A 27,662-nucleotide genomic window follows, 5' to 3' on the forward strand; every position below is an offset into this window, starting at 1 on the left:
CACTCTAGGAACAATGTCCCCTTCGTTTGTACACCACACCTTGATATCTTTTATGGTTTTAAAAAGGAGGCTGCCCCAAGGCTTCCCAGGCCTGGACTTGCTCTAATGACCATCATCTAGTGGCTGTTGTCCTTTGCCTTATGGGTTAATTACATGGCTCTGCACCTCCCCTAAATCATGCCTATCGTGGCATTATTATGGACATTCTCTTTGGCACATGTCTACACTCACGGGCTATCCTTTGAGCCTTCAGACCCTCAGTCTCTTGCACAGGCCACTTCTGTGCCGTGCACAGCCCCATTTGAGTCTCTAGGCCTCTCAGTTCCTCATTCAGCCACTCTGGGATACCAGACCCCTTGGATCATTGCCTGACTCCCCCCCCACACCCAGGATCCCAGGTTGCTTGGTCCCTTACTTGGCCCCTTTCTGGGTCCTCAGACCTCTCAGCCTCTCAGTCAGCCTTTCTCTGGGCTGCCAAACCCATTGGTCCCTTACATGGATTTTCACAGGGCCTCACTATTCTCAGCCCATCACTGGGACGTTGGGCCTTTCAAGTCCTACTTCACCATTCCCAGCCTTCATTAGGCTGCACTGTTCCTGACCCCTTACTGGGCTTCACTATTCCCCGGCTCCTTCCTGGGCTGCTGGATTCTCATGGTCCCACTTGCTCTAAGCCTTTTTCTGGGCCTCTGGACCTCTCTGATATTGTTCTGCCTCAACTCCTACTTGGGCCTCTGGATCATTTGGTCCTGCTCTTGCTTTTATTTTAGAATGTGCTCCCCTAGTCTTTCCTTACCAAGGGATAACCCACAAGGCAGTGGGTCTGGGGTTTTAGGGTGCCCCAGATTCACCCTTCCCTGGGGTTTGGCCTTGGTGGCACTTTCTAGAGGCTGCTCTGCCATGAGCAGCCTCAGCACCATGACCTCAACCCCCAGTAGGGTGCAGTTTTTGGTCATACCCAGGACTAGCTTAGGCCCTGGCCTCTTTCCCCAGAACCATGCTGTCCCTAGCTAAAATCCCTAGCTACAAGCTTCTTGGCCCCTTAATGCTGTCAACCCTCTGAGCTCCCTTGGCCCCAGATCTCTCTCTTTCTGAGCCCTGATCTCATTAGCTCTCAAGCAGGCACCTTCTAGGCTCAGCTCTTTCTTTCCTCCGAGCTACCTCTGGCTCTCCTACCTCTGGAACCCCTGGTCTTGGTGCTGTCTTGGACTCTCCTCTACATTCAGTGGCCCTGTCTCAGCCATCCTTATTCTGGGCTTCAATTTCTCTGACCTATTCCTCTCTGGCTGCGGCCACACCTGTACCTTTGGCCCTCTCCCAAGCGCTGGCCCCACCTCAGGCCAGCTGAGAACTCTGGGCCCTTTCTGGCTCTGGCAGTCTCCCAGTGCTGCCACCTCTACCCTGGCCCCACTAGTAAGCCCGTGAGATTCTCTGGGTCACTCTCTTTGCTACCACCTGTTCTGGGCCCTCCTATTCTTCAGATAGTTCTGGCTTGGCCATCTTCATTCTGGGCTGCAGGCCCCTGAACCTCCTTCCTCTCTGGTGGTGGTCCTTCCTGACTGTGGCAGGCCAGTGAAATTCTATGGGGGTCAGTTCTTCAGCCTACTAGCTGACATGTACTTACTGCTCTTAGTCCCAGTCTCTGGGCTGATTTGAGCCTAAAATAGGTCTGAGACCCTCTCTCTGGGCTTCACTTGGACCCCATAACAGGTCTTCTGTGTTGAGCTCCTCAATCTGGGCTCTCCCAGGCCTCACAATAGGCCATATGCTTTAAGCCCTCTCTATGGGCTCACCTGGACCCCAGTCTGGGTCCTTAGGAATGTCCTTCATCCCCTAATTCCTACCCAAACCTCCAGACTGCTTCAGTTGTCCTCTCTGTGGTGGTGCTCTAGAGTTGCAGTCCTTCTGCTGGGGTGATGTTCACTCAGCAGAGTCCAAGATGTTACTGCTGGGCTTGTCTCAGGACCTGGGCTTATTCCTGCTCTAAGCCCATCCTTCCTCCTGAATCAAGTGACTCCCTCTATCAGCCTTAGCCTCAACTGGCAGTTCCCTCGGTCAGCTGACTACTAATCAGCCCTGGTCCACGCCTGCTGGTGGCTTTGCAGGCTGTCTGACCTCTTAGGCTAGGGACAGACATTGCACATAAACCAGTTTAAGTGATCAGAAAATTATTTAGACCTGTAACAGAACAGATGTTTGGTGCACATAAACCAGTTTGAAAATGGCTGAAACTGGTTTGAGATAAACATGGTTGAATGTAGTATCAGACTTTACTGATTTGGGTCAAACTGGTTTATGCAATATCAGTTTGAGATGTCTTGCTGGTTTAAGTTAAATCAGACTCCCTCAGCATCCCAGCATGCTCTCTGGGCTAAGCAGGTCTCTCTGCTTCACAACAGAACTGGTCCTTCCCCTCTGCTCCCTGGTTGCAGCTCCAGCAGAGACTGTAGGCTGTGCCCCCTCCTGCTCCCCACTCCATGCTAAGCAGGAATTCTCCCTTCTTCTCTGCCTTGCTGAGAGGTGTTTGTGTATTAGATAAAAGATCACATGCTGACTACAGTCCATGCTGTGGCAAATGAGACAAAGGGAGAGTCAACAGTTAGCTGGTAATGTCCCTCTGTTGTTTTCTTAATGGGGTGATAAACACTGAGTTAAGGTGATAAACACTGTTATAGATTCCCTGATGGCCTGTTCAGTAGGGGGGGGAACCCCTCCCTAACCAGAGCATTCTGCCAGGGCCTGGCCACACCCCTCAGTTCAGCACTCTGCAAGGAAAGAGAGGGCTACTCTAACACCCCTGGCTTCTAGCTGAGCCACTGCAGGCATGTGCCTGCATGTCTTTGATGTCTTTATGGTTACAAACTGATTCAGCCTATCCAGGTTAGACTAACCTACAAAGATTGAATGAATTCAGGCTCAGGCTTTTTGAATGTCTGTCTCCAGCTTTAAAGTGGCAGGCATCCCAAGTGCTCTGCCACTCTTCCTAAATGTGAAAGTGATCTGGCAGCTTGCAAAGGCTACACGAATGCAGATGAGGGTGAGAGAGAAATCAACCACACCAAAGAGCAGCACAGATAAATCTTAAAGGAACAGGTGCAGTCAGCTTAAAGCAAGCATGGAAAAACCTTAAAGGGACAGGAGCACTCATTTTTAAAAAAGCACAAATGGAGGTGGGTAGTTTTGCTTAATGTCAGGAGTATCTTAATAAGGAAAAGATGGGAATAGATTGAACCAATGTTGAACCAAGTAAGGGCAGACATAATCTGTGGTATACTAGGGGAGAGGGATTATAAACTCTTTGAGAAAAAGGTGGAGATGGGAATGATCTTGGTGGTCAGGGACAAATGAGAACAAGCAGTGAGGGTAGCAATATTATTCAGGAACCCAGATCTGAAAGCAAAGCAGGTTTAATTCACCAGTGGCAGATTGCAATGAATGATACTGTCAATTGCAGGAACAGAATTAGAAATTTTCAATTTATATGCACTACCAGGAAGGAAGAAATCCACTGTTTAGAAAGCTAGTGGTTCACATAATTGGAGGGAGACTGTACATAGTAGTGGGAGATTTCAATTGTATAATTGAAGTAGGCAACAGAACAGGGGAAGGAGGAAATGGAGCTTTAGACAGCTCATCCAGACTATTCACAAATACAATAAAAGAAGAGTCACTAAGAGATACATGGGCAGGGAAGAAAGTTTTCATTAGAACAGGCTCCAGTGGAAAGGAGCAATGAAGAATTGAATTTGTGCTTGTATTAAAAGAAATAGGGATAAGGAAGAAAGAAATGGCTTTTAGTGATTACCAGATGCTGGCAGTGGAAACGAGTCTTGGTAAGAGCTCCATGATAGGGAAGGGACAATGGGACTTAAATGTGCAGCTGTTACAAGATGAAGAGATATGTCAAGCAAACACAAAACAGCATAAGGGGTGGTGAGCAATGAAGAAATATTTTGAGAGTACCAGAGGAATGTGGCCACTTTTTAGCCATAGTGAAGGTGGCAAAAGGAGAACTTAAAGGAATGTGGGAAGAAGGTGGTGTGCAGGTGGAAAAGAAGGAGGAAGTGTTGGAGGTGACAAGAAGATGTTATGAAGGACTATACCAGAAAAAGGAAACAGATGGGAAGAAGATGAAGGATTTCTTGGAAGTGATAGAAGAGAAAGTAGAGGAGGAGGAAGCAAAGAAGTTGGAAGAAAAGATAAATTTAAAGGAAGTGGTGGAATGTTTAAAAATGTTTAAATGAGAGAAATCACCAGGAGCAGATGGACTGCCCATGACATTTTATGAGAAGTTTTGGGCTTTGGGTGGGGAGGGATATAGTATACGTTTTTTAGGAAACAGGGGAAACAGGAGAGGCAGGGAAAGATTTTATAGGAGGCATTGTGATCTTACTTTTCAAAAAAGGGGAGAAGGAACTGAAAAATTAGAAACCAATTACACTTAATATGGACTGTAAGTTAATGGCCAAGATGCTGGCTTTGAGGATGAGGAAAAACCTCAAGAAGATAATACATGAAAGCTGTGCATATCACTTGATTTCACACAGCTTCAATTTTGAGGAAATGGGGAGTATATCAGATCTCTTTAAAGATTCCATGGGCATGGCAACAACCAATTCATTACAACAGGATGAAAATATTCATGCAGTGGTATAAAATAGGGAAGATAGGGCTGGAGCTCCTGAAGGATCATAAGAAATGGATCAAAGTGGTAAGCGAGAGAGAGACAGGATGGCACTGATGGGAAACTACAGAGAAGAACAAGTGAAGAAGGTGTGGGGAGTGGTGGTAGATAAACAACTAAAAAGGGAACATGATAATTTAGAGTGGATGAAAGAAATATTTTGCTGGTAAGGGAAGTGTTGGTGATGAGGCCATCAGTGTGCCCAAAGAAGTGGTGCAGGGAAGAAGAAACAGTGGGACATGTTTTGGGAGTGTAAATACGAAAAGTGGGTGTGGGAAGCAGTCTGCCACTTTTGTGTGTCACCAAAATCAACTTGTCATTAGAGCAGGAGATGGTACTGCATGGACTCATATCAAAGGGATGAGAGGAAACTTTATTAAGGACTTTAATAGCATGTGTTGAAACTAATATATGGAAAATAAGCCACTTCTGGGTGTTAAAGGGGTTGACTTTCACTGAAAGAGAGTGCCTGAAGCTGGGGCTACATGAACTGAAATATTACATTGATTGGGACAAGAGATCGGCCAGGAAGAAGCAGAGTAAAAGTGGAGGAAAAAGGACTGGAGACACTTGTTTCACTGAACTAACAGAGGATTAATGGGAGGGGGGTAGAGTTTCAGGTGATTACTAAGATAACATTTTTTTCATGGGGTCCTGTATGAAGAAAAAGATTTCTACAAGGGTTTGGGTTTTTGTTTTTGTTTTGTGGGAAGTTAATGTATGTTGTTTAAGGGTTTAATATATGTAATTGCATGTTTTTGATATGTAGTTGTATTGGCTTGGAAATGGCATTTATTAGTCTGTTTTTGGGGGGAATTGGCTTATAGGTATAGATATATACATTATAAGGGTTCAAGATGGGCAGAAGGGGTTAATCCATTTGTAAGAGTCTAGGTTTCATGCACACAATTCCATATAGCCCTGGAAGCAGACAGGCTGTTTAGCACAACAGGGTCAATGGATGGACACAGCCTGAGAATTGAGAGGAAGCATCCCATAACACAAAATTACACTCAGGTTGTCTAACACAACAAAGATACACAGCCTGAGAACCAATGAAGTATAATATACCATACTGTCCCATAACATGAGATAAGTGACACCAGCTACAAGGCTCGAGAGCTGCAGTGGGGCTGAGTCCTGGTTTGGTTTTGGGGGAACATACCAAATTTAGAGAAGGCCTGGAAGGCTACATGGATACGTGACCAGCCAGAGACAACCAACCAGAAATGGCCACGGACCAAGAGTCATCAGGAGTTATCAAGGGGGAAGGAGAATACAAAAGCATAGACTTGAGATTAACTAAAGGTCTCTCCCTATCCCTCCCTCTTCATTCTCCTCCCTCCTTCTCTTCCTCCCTGTCCCTCCCTGTCTTGCTCCCAGAGAGGGGTCCCCATCCCCATCCCCGTCCCCATCCCCATCCATCTCCCAGGAAGGGTCCCTGAGGCCTCCATGGACCAAGGGCATACCAGCAGCCTGTTTCAGGCACCCCACTAGAGGAGGGCTGTGGGCCTCAGCATCCCACCTCCAGGCTGTTGAGCCTGCATCCTAACCAGATGCACTTTGACTCTGATGACAGCCATAGGATTGGTAGCTATAAAATTGTTTGTATTGTTGTTTTATTGTTATCACTCTGTCTCAATTTGCCTATTATCAAATGGAAAGGTCGTGGTTGGTCTGGGGGTTGTGCTTGCCCAGAATAAAGGTATAAGGGCTGGGTCCTAAATCCAGTGCCAACAGTTGTTTCTGTGATATGAAGTCTTGGTAAAACAAGAATGCTCAATATGTGTAGCTTTCTAAATGTAGGGTGATAAGTGTGTTTTTAATAAAATATGTACACAAACAAACAAAAGGTTCCCATCAGTATGTGTGCCCAATATGAGCCATATGTTTTATTGGTATGATCATTAGGCCTGTACGAAGCAGCTAGTACTCGCTTTGGATTTGGATTCGGATTCAGCAGATTTGGGGGACAGTGATTCAGTTTGGTGATTCAGATAGGGACAGTGATTTGCTTCAACCGAATCTTCAAATAAAACATGGGTCAGGGAGATTCCTTGCCTTCCATCAAAGCTGACCTCGTGAAGGAACACCTCAGCAGGCTGGATACCTTCAAGTCAGCCGGCCCTGATGGGTTACACCCAACGGTACTCAGGGAGCTGGCGAGCATCATAGCTCAGCCCCCGGCACGGATCTTTGAGAGTTCTTGGAGCTCTGGTGAAGTGCCCGATAATTGGAAGAGGGCCAATGTGGTGCCTATCTTCAAGAAAGGGAGGAAAGTGGATCCAGCAAACTACAGGCCCATCAGCCTGACCTCTATCCTGGGGAAGGTCTTGGAAAAGATTGTCAAGGAGGCCATCCTTAGCAGACTAGCTGATGGCGATATCCTGAGAAATATCCAGCATGGGTTTGTTGTGGGTAGGCCTTGCTTGACCAATCTCATTTCCTTTTATGACCAGGTGACCTATCACCTGGACAAGGGGGAAGAGATCGACGTCGTATACCTTGACTTTAAAAAAGCCTTTGATTTGGTATCCCACAATCACCTCTTGGCTAAACTGGCTAACTGTGGCCTTGATGTCACCATGATCTGCTGGCTAGGGAACTGGCTCTGCGGTGGGACCCAAAGGGTGGTGGTCGATGGGAGTCAATTGTCTTGGTGCACTGTGATCAGTGGGGTCCCACAAGGCTTTGTCCTAGGGCCTATACAGTTAACATCTTTATCAATGATGTGGACATTGGTGTCAGAAGCAAACTGGCCAAGTTCGCCAATGACACCAAACTCTCGGGTAAGGTGTCCACACCAGAGGATAGGAGGGTGATCCAGGCAGATCTGGACAGACTCATGGAATGGGTGGACAAGAACCTGACGGTGTTTAACATCAAAAAATGCAAGGTTCTCCACCTGGGGAGGAAAAACCTGCACCATGCTTATGGGCTCGGTAGTGCTACGCTGGTTAGCACTACAGATGAAAGGGATTTGGGGGTCATCAATAACAAGATGAACATGAGTCTTCATTGTGATGCTGTGGCTAGTAAAATGAGCAAAACACTGGCTTGCATCCATAGATGCTTCTCGAGCAAATCCCAGTCATTCTCCCGCTGTACTCAGCCTTGGTGAGGCTGCAGCTGGAGTACTGCATCCAGTTTTGGGCTCTGCAATTCAAAAAGGACGTGGAGAAGCTTGAGAGGATGCAGAGGAGAGTCACACGCATGATCAGAGGTCAGGAAAACAGACCTTATGATGAGAGGCTGAGAGCAATGGGGCTATTCAGCCTGGAAAAGCACAGGCTCAGGGGTGATCTGATGGCCACCTATAAGTTTATCAGGGGTGCTCATCAGGATCTGGGAGAATGACTGTTCATCAGAGCCCCACAAGGGATGACAAGGTTGAATGGTCACAAACTACACTGTGACCAGTTCAGCCGGGACATAAGAAAGAACTTCTTCACTGTCCGGGCCCCCCAAGGTTTGGAACAGACTGCCACCTGAGGTGGTTCAAGCATCCACTTTGAACTCCTTCAAAACACATTCGGATGCTTATCTTGCTGGGATCCTATGATCCCTGCTGACTTCCTGCCCCTGGGGCTGGGGGCTGGACTCAATTATCCTCTGGGGTCCCTTCCAGCCCAAATGTCTATGAAATCTATGAATCAGCCAGGCCCATCCCCGGCCTCTCTCCCAGCCTGGCAGTGGTTGCCCCTGGTCCTGGCACTTGTTAAAAAAAAAGCCCTGGTGTTCATCAGGTGCTGCTGGGTGGGGGACAATCTCTGTTGCCTACAACTGCCCCCCCAACTGTGTGGGGGATTCTGCACAAGCGCCTGAAGCCCCAAGGCTGCACCAGGAGTGGTGAGTGGCTTTTCTTGTTTGTTTTTTTTCTTAAAGGGATGGAGCTGGCCCTGGTGGGACACTTCTGTGGGGGGCTGGAGGAATGGGGGGGTCAGGGGGCTTCTGGCATGACCCCCCATGCAGCGTGGGGCAAAGGGAGGCAGCAGGGATTGCACCCCCACCTGGCAGCACCCGGTGAGAACCAGGGCTTTTTTTTAAAGTACCTAGAAAGGGGAGGAGCAGCCGTGGGGGCAGCTGGGGGAGCAGGGGGGTTGGGCAGGGTTCCCCCCATGGTCCCCTCTCCAGCACCCCTCATCCACCCCAGTACTTACCAACTGGAGTCGGCTGCAGCTCTCTGCTGCAGTCACCGGGGACTGTCTGAATCATCAAAGCTCTCCAAATCTTTCCCAAAAATTTAGAGAGTTCTGAATTGATTTGGACCTTTAAATTGTTACTGTGATTTGATTTGGATTCAAAGATTCAGCCACCAAATTGGGCCAAATCTCCTCCGAATTGAATCACCACCCAAAGCTTCGCACAGCCCTAATGATCATCGTTGGTTACATTCTATCAACCTCATAGTTGGTTTCCATGACTGCGTTTGCTTCTCTGGCAGTAGCGTAAGGATAGGCAATGTGTTTAATGGGATTTTTTGGTATGCAAATATAAGCATTTTTCCCCCATTCTGTTCTGGAGAAAAAGCCTTGTCTTATATCTGAGTAAATATGATACTGTAATTATACCTGGTAATGCATGATTTACTAAAAACGGAATCTTAAGGATACTGTCACTTTCGACTGAGTTGTAACTGATAGAGTATGCATTCTAGGACCCCTACCAGTGGGTAATGCTGCTAGAGGGGGAGATGTCAGCACAGCTAGCAGGTCTAGAGTTAGCAGGGATCTACCTTTGATTCTTATCTTGAGTGGTGATTTAAAATGCTGAATTTGGGGGCAAAAGAAAAGAAAAGCAGCTATAGGGTAGTTAAGAGGGTTCACACCCTGGCTGCTAGCCTCACCAACAGCTCCCCTCCCAGTAACAGCATCTTCCCTGGGGGAGCCTTGAGTCACCCTGATTCCATTTCAACATCTGTGTTACTCATGATCTGGGGTCCACGTCCCATTCACCCTCCCCTAGTCATTCTGTGGGCTCTGAAATTCAATGAATTTCCATTTTAACAACTTCTGAAATACCAGTTGAAGTCAAAGATAGCATCTGTTTTAGTAGTTAAAATTAAGAGTGGATTATGAAAAGTATTAAGCAAGTTATATGTAGTATCCTAGTGATATAATAAGGAGGGCCACTCATATGGTTAAGGGCTTGCAGGACAAGCCCTATGAGGAAAGACTGAGAGACCTGGACCTCTTCAGCCTCTGCAAGAGAAGGCTGAGAGGTGATCTTGTGGTTGCCTACAAATTCATTAGGGGAACACAGCAAGGGGCCGGAGATGCTCTGTTCACCAGGGCACCTCTTAGGGTAACAAGGAACAATGGTCACAAACTGACAGAGAGCAGATTTAGGCTAGTTATCAGGAAAAACTTCTTCACGGTAACAGTGGCCAAAATTTGGAATGGGCTTCCAACGGGGGTGGTGCTCTCCCCTACCTTGAGAGGTCTTTAAGAGAAGGCTGGATAGGCATCTGGCTGGGGTCATCTGACCCCACCACTCTTTCCTGCCCAGGCAGGGGGTCTGACTTGACGATCTCTAGAGGTCTCCTCCAACCCTAGCATCTATGAATCTATTAATTATATGTGCTTATGCTTCAGTTGCTGATATTTTTCAGCATTTCAATTTTAGTAATTTTGTTCATTTTCTCAAGTTTCCATATTAATCTTTCATAAAATATTATTATTCAGAAGGTCAGTCAGTTCCTTTCTTTTTAGCATAATCTAGCAGATTTCCTCAGGGAACTGCCTTTCCATTTAAATTTTCTGCTGAACAGTCAAATAAAAACAATTTAATTAATTCTTGCGTTTATATATCTCCATTGGATTGGTAGCATTAGCAAGGATTACTGATTCCCACTGCTGTCACATTATCTTTTGACTTTAAAAACATTATTGAATTTATACATCTGTCATAATTTAATAACATAATTTTTCTTTTTTTCATTGATATAATGAAACAATAGAGATTTTACCACACCTTCAGCTCTCTTATGAAATATGAACTTTCATTGCTACCCAGGGGAACTTTTACAATCTTTTCTGATACCTGAAGAAGGGGGTTTGTGTCTGAAAGCTTGCAATTAAAGAATTTTTCTTGCAAAAATCTAGAAGGTCTAATAAAAGACATCACTTCTACCACAAGTCCTTACTGATTATTCATGAGGTACCTTTAGGCCAAAAGGGTATACATCTCCACTTGATGTGTATGTAGATTTGAAGAAGGATGAGATATATGACAGTGTGGTTCAGACAAAGTAATTTTTTGCATTTTGGACAAATACCTGTGGGGTGAATTTCCTTGAGTAACACAAAGTCTCATTTCTTTCCACCAAACATGTTTTCCAAACTCAGTATTCCTGAGTACTGACCAAGACAATTCCTCCACCTTGAGCACAGACAGATGTCCAAAGGGCACCAGACTGCCAAAGGTTAGTGCTGACTTAGTTAAGGAGCACTTGGAAGCGCTGGATGGGTACAAGTCAGCTCGCACGAATGACCTCCATCCATGGGTGCTGAAGGAATTGGACAGTGTCATAGCTGAGCCACTGGCACAGCTTTTTGAGCTTCCATGGTGCTCTGGCCAGGTCCCTGAGGACTGGAAAAGGGCTAATGTGGTGCCCATTTTTAAGAAGGGGAGAAGGGAGGACTTTAGGCCAGTCAGTCTTACTTCTATCCTTGGAAAAATACTGGAAAAAATCATCAAAGAGTGCATTTGTGAAGGTCCAGCAGGGGAAATGATACTGAAAGAAAACCAGCATGGGTTTGTCATAGGTAGATCCTGCCTGATAAACCTTATAGCCTTTTATGACCAGGTTACACACTGCCTTAACACGGGCTGAGGCTGATGTAATCTACCTGGATTTTAAGAAGGCCTTCAACACAGTTTTGCATCCTATTCTCATAGGGAAGCTAGCAGGCTGTGGAGTAGATGCTTATACAGTCAGGTGGGTGGCCAACTGGCTTAGGGACTGCACCCAGAGAGTGGTGGTGGATGGGTCATTCTCGGCCTGGAAGGAGGTGGGCAGTGGGGTCCCACAAGGTTCGGTCCTTGGACTGGTGTTATTTAATATCTTCATCAGTGATTTGGACAAGGGTGTGGAGAGCACCCTCTCCAAGTTTGCAGATGATACCAAGTTATGGGGCAAAGTTAACACACCAGAGGGCAGGGAGAAGATACAGGCTGATCTGGACAGGTTGGATCAATAGGCAGAATGAAATAGGATGCAATTCAACAAAGATAAATTTAAGGTACTCCACCTAGGGAGGAGGAATCCCCAGAACACTTATAGGTTGGGGGGATGACCTTCTCACAACCTTAGTGGCTGAAAGGGATCTTGGAGTCATAGTTGAGGGGAGGTTGAAGGATCTGGATCTCTTCAGTCTTCATAAGAGACAGCCCAGGGGAGACCTTGTAGCCACCTATAAGTTTATCAGGGGAAGATAGCAGGGAATTGGAGATGCACTATTTACCAGAGTGCCCCTAGGAGTAACTAGGAATAATGGGTGCAAACTAGTGGAGAGTAGGTTAGACATTAGGGAGAATTTTTTTACAGTAAGGGTGGCCAGAATCTGGAATGGGCTTCCAAGAGAGGTGGTACTATCACCTAACTTGGAGGTCTTCAAGAGGAGGCTTGATAGTCACATGGCTGGGGTCATCTGACCTCAGTCCTCTTTCCTGACAGGGGCAGGGGGTCAGACACAATGATCCTTTGTGGTCCCTTTCAACTCTACAATCTACAGATCTATGAAACACTAACACTTTTATTGGGTATTATGAGCACTATCTCACTGTGTCTGGGGTGTAAGCTTTATGAATTAGGAGATAAACTTTCATCTTCAACTTTACTAGCCTCCTCACTAACCTTTGTAGAGGTTTGCCAGGATATGACACTGACCCGTTCCTGATAATAACAAAGCCTCAGGAAATGGCAAGAATTATAAGCTCATTGTTTTCTGACTAAGCTCATTGTTTTCTGACTACAGCGAAGAGCAATTCCCTTCCAAAAAGCAAGTTCATAGCATGAATTCTTCTTGTTTCAAAATACTATATGTGACAGGATATTTCCTTATTTAGAGCCCAAAGCTTTCCCCTCATATATCAGCCCTTTGAAACAGAGGAGAACTTGCTATCTGCCTCATTTTAGAAGGGTTTTATTGACAGTGGATATTATAGTTCATCTTTTAATGTAAAGGAAGAAAGAAATGAAATATTTGCAATGACTCTTTCCAGGTACCTGATTTTCTTTTCCCTAATTCATAGTGCTTTGCAGCTGCTGGGTAAGTCTCTGTTGTTTATCCCCAATAAAACTGGATATGAAAGTGCTTTTGTTTTTTACTTCTCTCCTTAGGCATTTTATTACTGTCATAAACAGCCTAACTGTTCTTTAGTTTAAATTTAAGACAATATATGGCATTGCTAGGATATATTTGAACCCTCTCAGGAGAAGACATGGCTTTACACAAGAAATAAGGAGAGAGGGAGTTCCTAGCAGGAGATTAGAAAACAGCAGAAAGGAGGACACAAGACGGGCTTTTAATTCTGAATTTCCAGTTTTCAAACAGTTATGAAAAGATCATTGATGGCCCTGTGTGTGCAGGTTTGGGGTTGGGGTGGGGGAAGGGAAGGGTGGGCTTGCAATGGGAGATGAGGGAGTAACTAGACTTGTTTAACTTCCCCTGCCATTACATCAATTGTCCAATGACCAAACAAAGCATAGTTAGCACTATGGGTGCCTCTAACTTCTGCAAGCATGGGAAACTGGCTTCTGCATTCGCTCTCTCTCTCAGTCAGATCAAAAGTAAAAAGCCAGCCCAGAATATTTATATAGACACGTACTTTTATAAGAGCCACACTATCAGGCATATAACTGGAAGTATAATACAGGTATAATGTATGCATGGGTGTAAACAAAAAAAGACCAATTATGTTAAGGTGGAACTGGGATTAAGAGTGCACACCAAGAATTTAAGATAAAAGAACTCTTCTGCAATATTGTATTTTTCTAAAAAAACAAGTATTAGAAACACAGGAACTTCACAGTTAAAAGTGAATATATTTGATTGGTAAACATTTCAAGCTGTGGAAATGCTCAGCTAAGGCATCCAAGCCATCTTAAAACTTCCTCTGGAAGCTCCTAGATTCTATAGCCATTTAAGTGAATTGGGCCTTGTCTGGGCCCTACCTTGAAATGTAGGAGAGGAAAGCTCAGACCTTGGCATCAATTTCTTGAAGCTCCTGATACCCCCATGTTTCTACACATACTCCTGCAGAGTTCTTCCTTGGCTGTGGTAGGCTTCTGGTTTTGTTTGGGGCAACCTGACAGGAAACTAAGGAACACAGGCACAACCGAGACGTATCTTAACTATAGTTACTTTCCTTTTAAACAGCATTTTGAAGTTACAGGTGTTTGGCCTCACATTCTGATCTCTACTTTTCTGTGAGCTGATGGCCTTGCCAAGCTTTCTGTCCATTGTGTCCAGGCTGTGAATCTTTCATACCTTCCCCCAGTCACGCTAGTTAAGGAGTCAGTTATTCTGTGGGACTGGGACATCAGTTGAGAAGGAATCAAAGATGCACCTTACACTACACATTCAAGTAGGTGTCAAGTGCCTTTCATAGGTCAGGTAGCAGTTTGGACTGCATTACAGTAACATGCTTCTGTGCAAAGCTAAATGTGTCCAGCACCTAACATAAAAAAAGGATGTCAAAATCGAAAATGAAGTTGTAATTCAATATGGATTCTGAATTTGACTTGGACACATAGGGCACGTCCAGACAAGTACGGTATTGTGTTATGTGGTACTGCAAACATGTTTGTTCTCCGGGAGAAATTCAATGAATTCTTGTATGCTTCTCACCTCTACTGGGAGAATGTTCATTCTCCCAGTAGAAATGTAAAACTTGTATGTAGCCTGTAGCCTTTATCTCATCTTTGCCCTTTCTTCCAAGCTGACACTTCTACTTTGGACTCTCTCACCCTGAAAGCAAATCACTGCCTCATGTAAAATGCTTTTTAAAGAACACATCAATACTGTTTCTGTGAATGAGGATTTTTAAAGTACTGGCCACATTAGCACTTGCTCAAGCTCTTTCCTTAGCCTGTCACTTTACCAAGGGCCCAGTTTTGCTACTTTTATCATTTTATCTGTTATCTTCTTTCAAGATAAGCATAATTTATTTTGATGACAATTTTCTGTGAACATGGATGGCTTCTAAGACGACAGGACATTTAAATGCCTGCCATTTTATTTTCTTTAGTTCAGGGCTGGTTCTTTGTTTGTAGAGTAAATGCAAATGTTCCTCTAGCCCCTGAAAATTCAGATGTTTGAGAGAATGTTGTCACTTAAAGCTGTAAAATTAAAAAAGAAAAAATGAATTCTTATCCTCATTTTATTTCAGTTTTGCTGTTGCTGGTGGTACTGATGCACCTGAGGAATAATGTCTTGAATTCAAAAGCTTGTCTCACTCTATCCTAGTCAGATAGTCAGTCCAATAAAAGGTATCACCCTAGAAATCCTTGCCTCTTGGATGATGGTACCTTTTATAAATAATATCACATACTGTTAGACCATGGCACATTTTACATTGGTAGAACTACATGTCCCGTCTCATTGTAGTTGGGGCAATCATAATTAATGGCAATATTCAATTTCCTTTTCCAGATAATACTGAAATATTTTGGACAGGTATCCATTATCAGATAAATCCAAGTTCATTTCTAACATGGCACCAAGCAAGGAGTAGCTGTCGGCAGCAGAATACAGAATTAGTAAGCATCATGGAGATTCATGATCAAGCATTCCTGAAAGGTAATGTAACAAAAGAATTATAGGAGAAAACGCTGTGGGAAACCCTGGTTCCTTTGAAGTCAGTGATAAGATGTCCACAGATTTCAATGGGATGGGGATTTTTAATTTTTTTCTGCCTGTCACAACTGTGTCTCAGTATTCTGATCAAGCTTGTCAGCAGCAGTCTTAAAGTTGGCTTTGAAAAAGAGAAAGCCTTTGTTGCCCAGGCCCTTGAAACCATCACTGCCTACAAGACAGGGGGAAGTGATCATGCCCTGTTTAGGAAACATAGTGATACTGGCCCTGTCTCCATTCCAGGAAAGATTATGCTTTCCATGTCTTCTGATCTCAGTTCATGATGACAGAGTAGCCATAATTGGTTACATATTTTAATTTTTTTCTGGTAGTTTTCAAGGAACATGTATAACTGTAAGGTAAAGCCTAAAGGAAGTTAATATCACTAGGAAATGGGTGCTTTTACAGATTTCAGGAATTAGTCTGCCATAAATAGATGTTTGTAACTGTTATGAAGTTACAAACTTGCTTGGTGCCATGTTAGAAATGAGCTTGGATTTATCTGATAATGGATACCTGTTATGCTATTAGGCCACAGATTTGGAACATGACAAGGAGGAGGTGAATTATTTTTAAATGTTTATAATTTCTTTCTGCCTTTAGTCTATGGAAACACTTAGAAGATGATTTTTCAAGAGCTCTGATATGATTATACTTAGCTTTTGTAAAGTTTTGGATTGCAGGGTCTAGTAAAAGAAAGAACCTTCCATCTCAGCACTAAGATAAAATGTTGATTGATTAGGAGAAATCGTTTAGCCTTTAAATATCTCTCCATATGTTTATACACTGCATTCTTCTTTTCAACTATTAGTATGTATTTTAGCGCTCTGAAAAGTGTCATTTTATTGGATGGTTTTGATTAAGGAAAATAAAGTTTCTTAGTTTTTAATTTTACTTCTTTTAGTTCAATTTACTAATTAAAAAAGACAAAGAAGTTTCGTTCAATTCTTTTTGTAACTTAGAGATAACAAAAAATCTCAGTTCTACACTGTGGATTGGACTGAATGCTCTGGATTCCAATAATGGATGGCAGTGGATTGGTAGCAATCCTTACAGATATTTAAACTGGGCTCCAGGTAGGTGTTAAATCTGTTTAATACCAGGAATTATTGAAATAGATTTTTCAGCTTGTTTCATGGAGATGCTCTTTGATTTCAGAAGAGCTTTCTTGATGTCTACTAGCTGAATTTCTGGCCCACCGTTTTGAAGGTATCATGCACAAACGCATACTTTGGATTTCAGCTCCAGTATGTTTTTTCTCATTATAAACATGAAATTTGTCCACAGAAATTGAATTTCATTTGGAATTAGGAATCACCATACGGACTGGAGATCAGAATTCTGTACATAGATAAGAAGGCACTATATTCCTTTAGTTTTACACCAGTATAACTAAAGTAACTCAGTAAGGAATGTGCTCATTTCTCCTTTTAGCTTCCTTCCTTGTTGAAGTATATCTGTTGTTTCTGACACGGTCAAACTTGGGGTAGGAGTAAATGTAGTGGTACTTTTCTGACATTGTTCAAAAAAGTAAGTCTTGCTCATGCAGGCTGTCACAACAGATGCCCCAGGATTTCAAAATTTGATCATGTGAGCTCTTACATATCTCTTCAGGGGGGCTAACTTAGGGTTGTTGGGATTGATTTTTCCTTAATTAGGAAGAAAAGTAATGGTGACATTTCCCAAACACTCACAAAAATGGATGTCACTTACAAAACATTACACATATTTGTGATGTTTCATATTTTTGAGTAAACATTGAAATAATTAACACAGTTAACACTTAAATTATCATTACTCGGCTGTAATTATCATAATTGCATGCTATTAATTCAAAGTAGACTTACTATGCAGTAAAAATCCTGTGCAGTAAGCCTACAAGGGAGCAATCTAGTACAGGGCTGCTCCCACCCTGCTCTGCCCCAGTGCGGCAGACAGGGAGAGCTCCAGGCTCCTGTCTCACTGCAAGTCTGGGGGCTGGGAAGTTGCAGGGGGTGGTCTCAGTGGGCATGGAGCCAGGAGAACTCTGCCAGTTGCAGTGGCAGCTGCCTCCTGGCCCTGTGCACATTGGGAAGGGACCTGATGTGCATGGGGCCAGGAGACAGTTGCCCCTGCAGTGGACAGAGCTCTTCTGGCCCCATGCATATCCAGATACACACCTGTCAGCAAGTCCCCTGATGGGCAGGGGGTTTGCTGGGAGCCGCCTGGGGTGTGGAGCAGCTGCAGGTGAACCCCTGCTGGGGGCGAGCCAGGCACAGGGCTTGCCAGCAGCTGCTCTGTTTGGCATAGAGCCAGCTGCTTTAGGGAGGGGCTGGGGCTGGGAATCCAGCTTTTGCCTATCACCTAGAGGAGCTACCTCTGCCCCACATGGAGCAGGCAGCTCTGGGGAGTGAGCGGGGGATGGGAATTCCATTGTTCTGTTGAAATACAGCAAAATATAGCAAAATCCTGACTCTTAAATACTGATTCTAACTCTCTAAAATTTCAAAAAGGAATCCCCAGACCTGCTTGCTCCCCAGAGCAGTCCACTCCATGCAACACAGAGCTGGCTGCTCTGGCTCTGCAGGAATGAGTGAGGGCTGGATTCCCACACCTTGCTTGCTCCCCAGAGCAGCAAGCTCTATGGGCAGAGAGCTCCCCACTCCTGGCTCTGCTCACATCCCAATTCCTAGGGGGAGCTGGGGAGCTAAGCAGCATCAGGACCATGTGGCCTCCTGCTGGCTAGGCTGACCAGGAGCACATTTGCTCATGGCCAGTGTTTACATGTTGTATACTGCACAGTATCTACTGAGCAGTTAATTTACTACCTATACTTATAGGTAGTAGCTAACTACACAATAGACTAATTTACTGCACAGTAAATATGAGCACATGTAGACAATGATGTTTTACTGTGCAGTAAACTAATTTATTGCACAGTAAAGCATCTCATGTAGACATAGAGGACACCCTTGCCATTCGCAAGTTCTGCATTCGCGGTTTCAAATATTTGCGGTGCGCCGAATATTTCCTGTGGAGCATGATGACACTCTGTTGCAGAGCCGGCAGCATCTGCAAGAGCTCCATGCTTGCTGTCACTGGGCTCCTGCCGTTCATGAATGCAGACAACATTCATGAATGCAGTTCATTATTTATGGATTTCGCCATTCATGGGGATCTCTAGAATATAGTTCCCACAAATGGCAAGGGTCTCCTGTACTTACTGTGCAGCTGTGTTAACATAGTACAGAGAGGAATGGGGAAGTTTGTATGCCTCAGAGCTATTGTTCCAGAATCTCTATAAATATATCACTGCTGCAGTTCAAATTAGTTTACATATCTAAGTGATTTTTTTCACAAGCTAGAGACCAATTTGTTTTAAAAAAATCTGAGATACTGGAGAACAAGAGAATTTCACAAAGGTGCTTGCATATCTATTCCTTAACCTTGGAATAGTTTAAGATAGAGGTTCTCAAACTTCTTAGACTCAAGGCATCCATTTCACTCATTTCTTGACTGATTTCTGTTTAAAGAACTCAGAAAACCACAGTAGATCAGAATATTTTTGATGCTATGGTATCCCCTGTAGGCATTTCAATGCCTAACAGTACTAATAATGCACAGTACTCTGCAATACCTCTAAAAAACAGGGTGCTACTTTACCCTGTCTGAGAATCAGGTAAAAGCAATTGCTGTGGAATTTCGTGTCCCAAAGGTTATCATTTCTGGAGAGGAACAAAATAGGCAAAGTAAAGGTATAAACATTGTGTGCCTAAGGCCCCCTCTACACCTTACAAGTATTGCACAATTAGCTGGTTAATTGTGTAGTTACCTTGAGACCAGCTACACATGCAAAATATTTATCAAACCATAAAAAGCTCCAACCGGTTCTAAAATTAGACCCTGAAAATGTATACAGTATAACTTCATAAATCTGGATATCAAAAATCCAGAATTATCGAAAACCTGACACTTTTTAAAACTATACTCCATCGGGGAGTAGCAATGGCCAGTCCTGGAGCAGCAGAGGGGGAAGCTTGCACGTGGTGGCTGCTGCCATCCACCACCCTGATCGCCACTCGGCATGCAGCCACTGCTGTGGGACCAGCCGCTGCTACCCTCCCCTGCACCCTCAGTCCAGGACCAGCCACCGCTCAGGTTTAAAAAATCCAGAATTTTCACATTTCTGGCAGGTGTTCAGTCTTGAGCATGCTGGATTCATGAGGTTATACTTACTAAATTTATAGCTGATAGCTATTGAGCTTTAATTTGCCCATGTAGCAGGATCTCGCCCACAGCTGGGAACCCTGTCAGGTGACAGGGTTCCCAGCTGCAGGAGTGCACCAGGCCCAGCTGGGGCTGAGAGACGCACAACTGAAGGGACTCTCAGCCCCAGCAGCTGCTGACTCCGGGTTCCAGCAGCAGTGTGCCTCCCAGCGCTGGGACCCAGCTGGTTCCAGGCAGCCACAGGGTGCGGCTGTGATCTTCCAGCCCCTGACGTGTGTGTAACCCCTGAGGCTGGGAGACTGTGGCTGGCTGCAGTCTCCCAGCTGTGGGGGTTTCATGCACCTCTGAGGCTTGGAGATCATATCAGCTACAATTTCCTAGCTGTGGAGGTTAATGCACCCCCCGAGGCTGAGAGATCAGGACAACCACCATCTTCCATCCCTGGGGGTTTCATCAAGCCCTGAGGCTGGGAGATTCCAAAAGCATGTGTGGCATGGCAGGAGGCACGATTGCACCTTTACCTGCATCCCATTGTGCCTTCACCTGCATGTATAAAGAGGCTCTGATTCTACACCGTTTTTTGTGCTGACGTTATCATTCACAGCTGTGCCAACTAATATCAGAATTCTACTTACTCGTGCCGGTGATGGATTTTTTTACAGTCGTGTTGCACAAGAATACATAGCTAGGTCCAAGAAAATGTAGATTTAGAGTCAGTATTTTGCTGTATTTAAAGAGCAGTTTCTTTTTTTCCTTGAAAATCTGCTACTCAGATATCCTGCTTTCATCGGTTACTCTATACAATTTGAAATAAACTGAACCAATGCTAAATTTGTCAGGCTATAAAGTTATCTATCCATATCCTATTCTTCAAATGATAATTTTTGGCTAAGTAAATGCTAATGAAATGACAAGAAATCATTCAGGATGTTGCTCTAGATGGTGAAGAAAGAAAACATAATTCATTGATAATTCATTGTTAATTGGAGTGAGGCAATACCTTTTATTCATGTTCTAAATTATTCAAATCAAAATTGCCTCTTGAAATTGATATTTTCATTAAAATTGTGGTTTTGAAAACCATCATTGAAACTGAAATGTCAAATTTCTGAAATTTGTTTTCCTCTTTTTTATTTGTTTTTCTTCCCTCCTGCTGCTATTTCTCCTTTTTCCCCATTTCCCCTTTTGCCAGTGTTTAACATTTCAGACCTCATCAAGTTTTGGAAAACATACAGATTGTCAAAAAGGAACTAAAACTGTTATTCATGTATCTTGTGTAAAATGTTTTCTCTATCAGCCAATTCTCTGAATTACTTATATGGCTGTTACAGATAGCCACGGAGGAGGAGACAGGGGGAGAAACCCCTTGACTAAATAGAAGCTATAATGTAAAGTCATCATTATTAGCAAATTATTGGAACTATTTTTAACTCATCATTTGAGAATAACTAGATTTCAAATTCATGGCACTTTCAAAGGAAGGCCCCACCTCACCCACACAGTGCATGCCAGGGTCTCAGGAGAACAGTTAGAATCCAGCTTACATGGGGAGAGATCATGTGACCCGGTGTACAGAGCTTCCTGATATTCTCCAATCAGGGCTCTGAAATCCACTCAGGTCCCAGATTTAATCTACCCCGCATACAAACTCTGGAGGTTGGGGGTTCTTTATAAGATTCATCACAGTAAGAGAGAAATGTCAATAAATCAATCCTACCTTTGGCAGTACAATTTTTGCAGTGCTTACACATATTTTATTTTATCTGTTTTATCTGTTTGAATCAGGAAATCCTGTCCCAGCTCCTGAGAAGTTCTGTGCAGTGCTAAATCCCAGAAAAGAAGCAAAGTGGGAAAACATGGACTGTGATTATAAATTTGGTTACATCTGTAAAAAGGAAAACCCTACTCTAGAGTTCCCCAACCTCCCCACAGGTAGGTTTAATGTAAAAAAAAATGTTGCTATGTAGTAGAAACTACAATCTGCCAAGGATAGAAAGGTGGTGTGTATGTTATTTCTATGGTAATTTTATAGAAGTTATTTCATTGAGTCCTTTTAGTTGTTGTGTCACAACTAACTCATGACACTATGTTTCATAATACAGGAACTAAGAAGCAACTCATGAAAAAATAAAATGGTAACTTTAAAACGAAACTTTTTTTTTTTTTTTTTTAACAGAATGCATAGTTAACTTGTGGAACTTTTGCCATGGGTTGTTCTGAAAGCCAGTAGTATAATCAGGTTCAAAAGGAGATTAGACAAATGTATTAAAGATGGATCCACTGTGGCAATTCAACTCAATGTTCTGGGGTATCGACTAAGCGTAGGGTGTGATAAGGAATGGATCTACATAGCCTGTTTCCTTCATACTTTTCCTCTAATCCAAGCACTGTTTGCCACTGGTCAAAACAGAGTTTTGGGATAAGTGGACCTTTCTTGGAGTGGATAAATTTTTCACAGGTATTTGCAATTTGTCAAGATAGGTATAAAACAGAATTGTAATTTTATGCCACTAATTTCTGCCAAAGGAGAATTTGCAGGTACTCTAATCTTTAGTGCAAATACTTGGTCCATGCAAGCATATGCAATGTTTTATGTTCAGCTGAGACAGAACAGGAGGAATGTCCATCTTCACTATCTCTATAAAGGGTGTCACAAGCTCCACTTTCCAGTTCTTTGAACCACATTCAATTCATAGACCACCTTTGTCCTAAAACATGAAAGTGACAATTTAATAGCAGTCCTAGTCAGAAATGTACTGTAGAAGTATAGAAGTGACTGGGTATCCACTGTTTTCTAGTAGATGTTAAGTGACAAGCATTATTTTAAAGCTTATATTTAAGAATAACTGAAACTGTCAATAATAAAATTAAAAAGAATGAGTCAAGATTTTTCAAAAAGAGAGCCTAAGTAACTATATAAATAAGTGGCTTAGTATGAAGGGGAACTGAGTAGACAGGAGATTCTATTGAAATACATGAAGAGGAATCTTCCTGTACTAAAATAATTTATAATGATATCCAATAGGCAGTACTGAGATGCAGTTGCTAAAGATTTAGAACATAAATTTCAGTGGCCAAAGATTATAATGAAGTGCTGCACAGGATATTAAGTATTATAAATCTTTCCCGAACTGGACCTTTGGCTAAATTTAAGTACTTAAAGTGTAAAATCCAATAAGTTTTTAACATTCATATTTTATATATTTAATACCAATCATATTTTAATCTAACTTGAATATATTTCAGGGGTTTTTTTACCTCAAATTAAACCATCTGCATTTTGTATAGGAAAATAAACCCCCAAACATTGTCGGTCTCATTTTGCTTCAGTTTTTGTTTTAAATTGCTCTGAAAAAATTTATTACTATTTTAGAGACATTTCAGCCTATTAAATGCCAAGACAGCTGGTCGTCATACAGAGGTCACTGTTACAAAATTCAGAGAGCGCCCCAAGAATGGAAAGAAGTTTTGGCTTTATGTAGGAAGGAAGATGGAGATTTGGCTGGTATCCACAATGTTGCAGAATACAACTTAACATTATTTCTCAGCTTGGCCACAGTGTGTATTTCCTCAGAGAGAATAAGGCAGAGGCAAGCTCTCCTGCCCTTTTCTGGACTCATGGTTAGAGCTACCTCAGCTCAGTGCAGGGCTACCCAATCATTCAAGTTAGAGAGTAAAAGACAACCAGATATGGTTATATGGTTCCACTCCCATTACTTCCTTGTGTGCTTCTGGTCATAAACACCTGTGTGCCTTAGGCAGGCTAGCCCAGTAGACTATTTGACTCAAGATGATATTTCACCTTTGTTGATTTCTAATGGAACAGCCAGCTATTTTTAGTTCTGAAAAGTAATGTTAACATCAAGGTCTAAAGAATGACTAAAGTACAAGGACTAAGTTATATAAAGATAGAAGAGCAGATGGCTCAGAGAGAACCTGAATCTCCACCCCCACACTTTCACAAGCTTGCACACATGTACCACACTTAGACACCCCTGAAAGAGAAAGCCTGAGCACCATTGTGGGATGTAAATTCAGGGCCATATATTTGGCCTAATTGCCAGCCTCTTTCATACATAATGGAAATGAGTGGGCAGGAATTATTTTGTCAGTGGCAGTCCCAGTGTCAAGCAGGAAACCTTAGAGCAGAGGTTTTAAACTTATATGGCCCCATGGGCCAGATGAGTAGCGCAGAGCTGGACCACAAGCTAGACTGGGTCCATGGACCACCCTCCACCCCAGCCTTCACCCCTGCATGCCAAATCCATTGCATGCCATTCTGGCTGCCCCATGATCCATGCCACATGTGATGTACATCCAGATTGGCCAGGTTGGGTAGTACAAGTGGCATATATCCCAGAGTAGCTGGAATGGGTGCTGCATGTGGCACAGGCTGACTGGGGCAGATGCTGCATGTAGTGCAGGTCCCAGACCATCCAGAGTGGGTATCATGTGCTACAAGAAGTGCTCACCCCCATTGGACTGCACTGCATGTGGCACCAATTTTGCCTGCTCTGGGAACTGAGCAGCATGTGGCACCCCTTCCCTTCCCCCCACAGCCTGGTCGAGGACTCTGTAGCATACATAACCTTAGGCTGGTCTAGGACTGTGTACACCTGATTCAGCTGGAGAAGGTCAAAGAATGACTGGAACTTGTGTCATGTATGGTACATGTCCCGGGCCCTGCCAGTGGGTGTGGGAGATGCAGGGAGAGCATCAGGGGCCAGATGAGGTGCTCTGTGGTTTGCATCTTTGACACCCATGCCTTACAGACATAGATGAAGCAACTGTCTATTGCCTCCTAGTTGTTCCTTCCATCCCCATTGGTTTGCTTCAGTCAGTCATGATAGAAATTAACTGGAGAGTAGGTCTTCAATTGGAAGGCTGACCCACTGATTTTGGTCAGCTCCTCTAAAGGACATGACGATTGACTGACTGACTGCAGGGCTGGTGACAAACCTTCCTCTTCCTACGCTTAGGAGTTATTTTGTTGTTTTAGTTTATATAAAATTGCTCAGAATATTGTTTACATTTCCTGTTCTGCCACACACAAAGAGCTTTTTATCTGTTTGCTAAATGGAGGATTCTCTGAAAAAGAGTAAACCAGGTTTTTTGTCAGAGATGAAAGCAATATTCCTAAGAGCCTTAACTCCCTCCATGCTGTATCCCAGTGTTTACTAACATAATTTTGTCATTCTAGAGCTGACAATGTACACTGTTATTGCATAGAAAGATCAGTTACAAAACCACTGCTTGTATGTTTTTAGAGCCAACAGAAGAGTTGTGGATTGGATTGAAAACTTTGGTTGGTTGATGACGTTAAAGTTCATCAGTATTTTGACTGGAGTGATGAAACTCCAGCGACATACACCAAATGGCTATGTGGAGAACCCACCTATGCAAAAAGGCTATAGGTTTGTGTTCTTATTAAGGGACAGGTAAAATAGTAGAGTTGTCTTAGTTATGCTAATCCTTAACTAGTTCAAGTTGAAACCGCCTTTCATTATACACCGGGTTTTGAAAGATTTTTATGCCTCTCTCCTCTTTAATTTTGTGCAAACCAAATCTACCTGAAATTTCACATGCTTGATCTTAGCCTAAAGTCTATTTATATATGAGTTTGGGGCCAGCCAAAGAAGGCATCTAGAAAGTGAGAGAGCTCAAAATGAAGGAGTAGTATTTTTCCCCGTCTCACCTTGTAACATTTCATAGCTACTAAAGGAGTTGGCCCAGAAATTTCAAATTGTTTTAATAAAATTACTATAGCTAAGACTAGAGCTTTGATCTACTTTTGGAAACTTGTTGTGTATTATTTTTATTATATTATTATTGTTATTTAATTCATCATCATGTGCTTCACTGAAATCACTTAGGTGTAAACCCAATTCTCTCTCAATGACCATTTCTATGCTCCCACCCTCTCTCCCCACTGCCACCTAATAATCCCTTCTCCACATGCACTGAAGACCAGCAATTAGGCAGTGTAACACCTTTCTAATGTTCTATGTCATTTTATCAAGATGCATAAACAGTTTCAGGAGAAGGGAGCATGTACCTGTTGGGTTTCATTTAGCCACTCCCAAGTGGCGGGGGATCAATTGTTCTTATCCCACCACTGACTTTCCTTATGCACTCTTGCTGATCATATGCCACCTCCCCAGGAAGATCCTTGGTACTCACCTGCCATATCTTGTTGTTCTGTTCAGGAGTGGGAGGCTCCCTCAAAGCTGGGACTTGCTGGGAGGTGTTGTCAGTAGATGTTCCTGGGGCTCCACCTCCCCTACACCCCTTCCATGTGCCCACCAGCTGAATTTGTCTGGGTGTTAGTCAGCCTGAACACTACAGGTGCCAAGCCTAGTGGCATGACCCTGATCCAGGCCTCAAGTGTGAAGGTCTGAATGCAGTGTTTATTTTACAAGCTGCTTACTGGACAAGGGTCCTTTGTGTTCGGATCTGGTAACACAAGCCTGGGTTATGCCTGTCAGTCTCATCCCTGACTTGGGACCATGTGCCTATTGGCCACCGGGCCACTTCATTGGCTTTCTACATCCTAGCCTGGAGTCTCCGAAGGCCTCTGGTTCCTTGGCCCCAAGAGTGCAGTGTGCAGCCATCCACTGGACTTAGGGGCAACCAAAAATGAAGAAGAAAAGAATAACTTAAAGCATCAGGGAGGTACAGACTCAACTACCTACTCATGCTTCCTGCATGCGCTGCTGTGGTCCATCTCTCAGCATCCTTCCCGGTTAGGGTGTCAATCACCACTCTGGTTGTGGGACAGACCCTTCTTCAGGACCTCGTCCTGGGTACCACTGAGGAGGTATCTCTGGTCACACTGGGGGGAGCACACATCTTCCTCTCAGCTATTGCTGTCTGCCACCAGCTTTTATCTGAGATGGCGAGCATTCTCCAATGATGTCATTGCCTTGCGCTGGCTCCAGCTGCATAAACTGGTGGCTGATAAGCCACACGGGTGTTTTGCTTGTCTGGGGTCATTTCTCAATCGGCATACCTGGTGTGGGTAAGTATTTCCCCATTAAGGCACTTCTATGAGTGTTTCCCTGGGACCGCAGGGGTTCTCCATCATGGGTCTGGCCCCAGAGAAGGGGTTTCCACCCTTTTTCTCTCAGTACCCTGGGACAGAGCAGAACCAAGGGCTTTCTTTCCTAGGTGAGTCCCCTTCCCACTGAGTTAAAGTCAATCTTCATCTTTTTTGTCTCTCGACCCTATGATTCTTGCTTTCTTTTCAGCCGGTGCCTCCTTTAACTGGAGAGATGGAGCATGTTCACCACTTTGGCAAGCCTATAGCTGCTGGTTAGGGTACTTTCCCTGTTGTGGAAAATGTGATTTAAAACATCCTCAGGCTGTGTGGGATCAAAAACCTAAGTTTTCTACATGTTGGGAAAATACCTTGCATGGGTGGATGGATTTCCCCTCTCAGATTGCCCCCTTCCCCTCCTACCCAATAGAAAAGATTTCTGAGATAACAGAGCCCTCCATCAGCCCTGAGTCAGATGTTTCAGTGGTGGAAGTTCACCCCCTCCACTGTGCCTATTCACACAGACTGTTGATAGGAGATTTCCTACTCAGTACTCACATGCTCAGGAGATACCTATGGTTGCCTGTTGAGAAAAGAGAGTTCTGTAGTACTCTGGGTAGAATAGGATTGCTCTCCTAACACATGGCAAGATGAGGTGAAATGCATAGACTTAGGTCTTGTACAAATATTGTTTCTCCTGGTAGGTTTGCTCCTCTCCCATGAGAAAGCATGAATTCAACCTTTTTTTTTTTTTTCCTAGGGTAGAAACAGCCATTTAACCAAGAGAAAAATAAACTGGAAACAACCAGGGTTAAATCACTCCCAGAATTGTCTCCTCTTGGGGATTGAATGTCTGTACATGCTTTGGCTTCTCTCA

General features: G+C 43.7%; 1 pseudogene; it reads left to right on the plus strand.

The window, feature by feature from the left end:
- Window positions 1-4,022: 4,022 nt before the first annotated feature.
- The window catches only part of LOC149864953 (macrophage mannose receptor 1-like), a 62,337-nt pseudogene continuing 38,697 nt past the window's right edge, over window positions 4,023-27,662 (plus strand).

Source organism: Crocodylus siamensis, chromosome 5, assembly GCF_052110815.1.
Source record: "Crocodylus siamensis isolate JL-2025a chromosome 5, ASM5211081v1, whole genome shotgun sequence".
NCBI classification, from domain to species: domain Eukaryota; kingdom Metazoa; phylum Chordata; order Crocodylia; family Crocodylidae; genus Crocodylus; species Crocodylus siamensis.